The following is a 6,000-nucleotide window of genomic DNA, read 5'->3' as shown; positions in this document are numbered from 1 at the left end:
GTTTGAGGTTTGCAAGGGCTTATTGGTAAGAAAACCTAGTGAGAGTCACACAAGTCACCCTATCCTAAATTTCCTAGGTGTCTAGTTTTAAAACATCCACATGTTTTCTAGGTTTCCCTAGGTCCTGACCGAGCTAGGGGCCAAAATTTACATATAGAAACATTGCAAAAAAATGGTCCGTTTTCAATGGGAAAATGTGACGTGTCCATGTTGCGTTTTGGCACCTTTGGGTCGCGTCCATTAGGCCCACCCATGCAAGTGAGGTATCATTTTTATCAGAAGACTAGCAGAAATGTTAGGTAGATGTAAATTAGTTGATCACTACAGATTCCAAAACTTTATATCACAAATATGAGAGGTCAATGTGTTTTTTCAATCAAAGTTTGAGGTTTGCAAGGGCGTCTGGATAGGAATCCCTGGTGGGGGCCACTCAAGTCATCCCACCCTGGATTTCACCAGGTATCTAGTTTTCAAAAATGTGAAGGTTGTCTAGGTTTCCCTGGTGCCGGCTGAAATCAAAATCTGCAGCTAGGCACAATTGCAAAACATGGTCAGGGTCAGTTTTCAACAGAAAAATTTGATGTGTTATTGTTGCGTTTTGGCCCCTTTTGTTTCACGGCCACTAGCCCCACCCCACAAGTGAGGTATCATTTTTATCGTGAAAATTAGTTGATCCCAGCAGATTCCAAGACTTTCTGTCACAGAAATATGAGGAAATGTGTTTTTTCAGCCAAGGTTTGAGGTATGCAAGGCCTTCTGGGTAGAAAAAGACATGGGAGCCACATAAGTCACCCCACCCTGGATTTTCCCAGGTATCTAGTTTTAAAAAATGTGTAGGTTTGCTCGGTTTCCCTAGGTGCTGTCTGAGCTAAGGCCCAAAATCTATACCTAGGCACTTTGCAAAAAAAAGGACAGTTTTCAATGGAAAATGTGATATGTCCATTTTGCATTTTGGTGCCTTTCATTTTGTGACCACTAGCCTCATCCACCCAAGTATGGTACCATTTTTATAGGGAGACTTAGGGGAATGTTAGGTGGCTGGAAATCAGATGATCACTGCAGATTTCAGAACTTTAGATCACAGAACTATGAGGAAAATGTGTTTTTTCAGTCACAGTTTGAGGTTTGGAAGGGCATCTGGGTAGGAAAACTTAGTGGTAGCAACGCAAGTATCCCCGGAGTCTCCTAGGTGTAAAGTTTTCAAAATTGTGCAGGTCTGTTAAGTTTCCTTGTAGCTAGCTGAGCTACGGCATAATATCTACAGCTAGGCGTATTGCAAAATAAGGCTCATTTTTAAATGGAAAAATGTAATATGTCCATGCTGTGTTTTGGCGCCTTTCATTTTGAGTTACTAGCCCTACCCACACAAGTGAAGTACCATTTTTATTGGGAGGCTTGGGGGAATACAAAGAAGTATAATAAGTGTTATTACCAATAGTATTTCCATGCATTTGTGCCTTCCAAATGTAAGCCATTGTGTAAGAAAGAAGACATTTTGGGACATGCCCTCTAATTCACCTGCTAGTATGGACATCCACAAATTTAGAGATGTGCAAGCCTAACTGCCTCTAAACTCCATATCTTGTGCCCATTTTGGAAATGTATAGGTTTTCTTTGATACCTATTTTTCCCTCTTTATACTTTACCATATTAATTGCTCTGAACCTGGTACACTATAAAAAAAACATTGTATGGTGCAGCTCAATTATTGGATCTGGGTACCTCGTTTTCTTACAAAAATCCACAAACCCTATATATCCCCGCAACCAGAAGGGTCTAGCAGATGTAATGGTATACTGCTTTTGTAAATTGCCGATTGTGATGAAAAGTTACATATGAAAACGTTGTAACAAATGGACTTTTTTCTACTAATTTTCAATACTTTTTTTAATTCAACGCTGAGGGCCTCATTACGACTTTGGCAGTCCCACCTTGGGACCGACAAAGCCGTGAATAGGATGCCACTGTCATTGCAGTGACATCCTTCCCGAGTGTATTACAATGTTCCTGTCGGGCTGACCGGTGGGAACATTGTAATATGGGTTCCTGCCAGGCTGACCGGCGGAAAAAGTGTTAGGATATTGGCCTCTGCTCCTTTAAGGAAGCCAAGGCCAATATCTTAGTACTCCACCACCCTCAGAATGCGCACTGTCTGAAAAGCGGACAGTGCGTATTCCAAGGGTGTTGGGCAGCGAGGTTCCCGCCTGTAGCCCTCGGTACTAGCTTTCTGCCAGCATTTTCATAGCAGGGTCCCCGCCAAGTAAAGGCTGGCGGAAAGTAGGGTTGTAATCAGCCAGGATGCTCTGAGTTCAGAACAGCCCTGGTTCAGTACAACTCAGGCTGCCATCACCACTTCCAGAGCCACGTTCCCGGATGGGACAGCAGTCCCCTGGTGGTTCTGCCCGCCAATGTCGTAATATGGCAGTTGGACCGCAACAGTTGTGGCGGTTTGACCGTCACCGCGAGTCTGGCAGCCCTCGGACCCCGACTCATAATCAGGCCCTTTGTTTCTTTGAAAAATCTTTGAAGGGTTAACACAAATGACCCATTGCTGACTTCAGAACTTTGTCTAGTTTTTAGAAATGCATAGTTTTCTGGGTCCCACCATGGGTGTCACACCCATTTCCACCAAAAACCGGAAGGAGATTAAAGCACAAAAAATAGGGAAAATGGGCTATCTCCCAGTAAAATGCCAAAACTGTGGTAACAATTTGGTTTTCTAAATCAAGTGTTCTTGTTTCTGAAAGCTGGAAAGATTGTGATTTCAGCACCGCAAACCTTTCATTGATGCCATTTGCGGGACAAAAACCAGACACTTTCTTCCGCAGCACTTTTTTTCCCTATTTTACAGAAAATCTAAACTTTTGCTAAATTGTTTCTAATTTCTCGGCCCCCTCCAACGGAATTAGCAAACCTTGGGTACCTTTAGAATTCCCAGGATATGGGAAAAAAAGGACGTACATTTGGTGTGAATAGGCTATGTAGGGAAAAAAAGTTATGGAGGCCTAAGCATGAACTATCCCAAATAACCGAATGGAGGCTCTGCACTTGGGAGGAGGCCTAGCAGCAAAAAGGTTAATTAAGTAACCAGTACATATGGGATGTTATTTTATTTCCCTGCCTCCATTGTATTCTTTGCAAGTGTATTGCAGTACCTGTGACTGGCAAACTGTGGTGCTTGACTTGCTCAAAAGGTGGGCTGGATTACATTTAAGACTGCTTTGACACCTAGAGGGCAGTACTAGCCTTATAAGTGTACGCTGTGAATTTAATTGTCTTACTCTTTTTTGGATGTATATTTTGTATTAGCATGGTCTTCTCAAACTCTCTCTTTAATTTCCCTAAATACCTCCCACCATTTTTTAGTAAATATTCTCCATACTCCCATCAGTCTTTCCTGTCCCTCCCACTTTTACTACTAAAAGGTATACTTAGGCTTGTAGGGATCTACATCCAGAAAAGATAAGAATGGCAGAGGTAAGGGATCTACATCCAGAAAAGATAAGAAAGGCAGAGGTTGTGGTCTCAAGACTTAGGCTTGCACATTGCATTCTGTAGTATATGAGTGGGACTATTGCAATACTTCTGTAGTACTACTATACGTACTGCAAGATGCAGTTTGTGAGTGGGACCCAAAATAGCTCCCATTTTGTCTTAATATGCCCCGCCTCTCTGGGTTATCACAGAAACTGTCTCTTAACTATTACCAGGTCCGCAGAGATATAGCATGTGCTCGCATGGAAATTTAGATTAAAATAGTTGTTCATTTTATGATTATTAGTTTGGCAGATGTTTGGGCTATAGGGTTATACATGGTTACTATCATGCTTGTGCAGAAGTGTTGCACCTTCCCAAATGGAACAGTATTTCATGGAAAATGTGTAAAATAGTCCATTTACTCCATTTCTTTCAGTCACTGACAAATTCAAGCACAGCCAGTGCCGGATTGTTTTGAACTACATTTACATGATGCATTTGTGAGGACTGATGCATGCAGGCCAAGTGTGTAACCATGTATATAAATATGGATTCCAGCTCCTCCTTGCTGCAGGAATTGGAGATGGCTGTTCTGAGCTAGTGCTATGCACCTGTGGTTTGTAAAGTGCCTAACCAAAGGCTCTGAAGGTAGGAAGTCATGCACCACGACACACTGGACAGCTCCTCTCTGACAAGATGTTCAGAACCGGCTGCATTTGAATCTGCCAGTGAATATTCAGCTTGTTTTGAGTAAACAGACTGCTTTGAACAACAACATTTACACTGGTGCACAAGCAAAGGTTCGCATGCCAAGTGTGAAAAATATAGATTAAATAAACCTTCTCCATGCTAGAGGAGCTGGTGAATGTTCTCTGAGAAAGTGGTACACACCTGCACTTTCTAAGATACTTGCCAACAGGAAACTAAAGAACTAAAGCAGAAAGTGATGTACCCCATATTTGGCTACTTTCTTTTGATGAGTACCAAAAGTATGACCATACTTATGCCCATTTACCGCATTCGGATTTGCCAGAAAATTCTGAAAAAATATGAGTTAACGGATTGTTCTGAACAAGATTTACCTTGATACGTTTGTGAAGACTGATGATGGCATGCCAAGTGTGCAACCCCTTTGTACAACCATGAAAGTGAATACGATTAATCAGACAATGAGCAATTATTTTAATATAAAATGTCCTTGCTACATGCCTAGCTGCTGCTGGCTAACCCTATCCTTTTTGTAAACACATTGTGTCAAGCTCTTCCCTGCTATAAGGTTGTAGGTACCTGACCACAGGAACTTAGTATAGTCATTCATCCCCACACAAGTGACTGCTCTTTTGTGACGAGGAACAAGACTACAAAACATATGAAAGCCCAGCGCTGACTAGGCTTGTACTTGTCTTTGGACACTGAAAGAAATCCTAGCAAACCAACTGGTTCGAAATTAAATTTCCATGATATGTTTGAGATGACAAGCACGCAAAGTGTAGGACCTTCTATACAAACATTTTTAATTCTCCTTCCTGCCGGAAGAGCTGCTCTATGCTGTATCAGCCAACAGGTTGCACCTGCACTTTGTTTGGTATTTGGGACCTAAAGAGGTCATGCACTCCCATAGAACGGCCTGCTTCCTGCTGATCAGTACCAAAAGTACAAAACATACGTATGTAAAGTGCTAACCAGCACTTGCTGCATATGGAGTTCCCAGTCAATACTGAACGAAATGAGAGTAAACAGCCTGATTTGAACTACATTTACCATGATGCATTTCTGTCGGCAGGTGCACGCATGCCAGTGTGTCACGTTTTTGTATGAATGTTCACTAGATATATTTTTTTAAAAGGTCAGAATCTTTTTTCATTACTAGGAAGCATACGTTTGTTTTGTTGGATTGCCTCTGCTGCTGGTTGTGTCTCTTCAGTGTGTGTCTGCTCAAAGTGTGATTTATAGTGTGAACCACTGTTGACCATACTCGGTTGCTCTTCAGTGCCCTAGGACGGTTCATTGCTATTGTGGTGGAAGCATTACAGTGGCTGCCAAAGAAGGGGTGAGACACTGGGGGCTCTTTCATTCATATGGAATCCACAGGGTTCCTGCAGGGGTAAAACACATGTATCTGTGCCTAGGGATGCCTCCTGGATGGGTTTCTACCGGCACCATCAGTATTTTAATGCCCTGGCCAGTATAAAAACAAGCAAAATCACCTAAGGACGGCATTTTTAGCCCTTATCTGTACAGACTTGAAACAACAAATATAAGTAGCACTTTTAAATGTGTTCTACAACTGTTAATGATCCCTGAATAACAATTAAAGCAAACACAGGCAGAAAAATCATGCTACAAGTGAAAACATACACTTTTGCTTAAAGTCCTTTTTAGTACCATGTCTGTGCCTTTGCAGACTCTTAAAGAAACAACAAATGGCAGGTATTTTTCGCTCTAAAGTGGCAACCCTATCTGTGCCTGAGCCATTCTCTCGGTATTTACATCCCATTGATTCCCTCCATACAAGATAATTAC

The sequence above is a fragment of the Pleurodeles waltl genome, chromosome 8 (assembly GCF_031143425.1).
Source record: "Pleurodeles waltl isolate 20211129_DDA chromosome 8, aPleWal1.hap1.20221129, whole genome shotgun sequence".
Lineage (NCBI taxonomy): Eukaryota > Metazoa > Chordata > Amphibia > Caudata > Salamandridae > Pleurodeles > Pleurodeles waltl.
The sequence above is the reverse complement of the archived record's forward strand: the minus strand, read 5'-3'. Positions refer to the sequence as shown.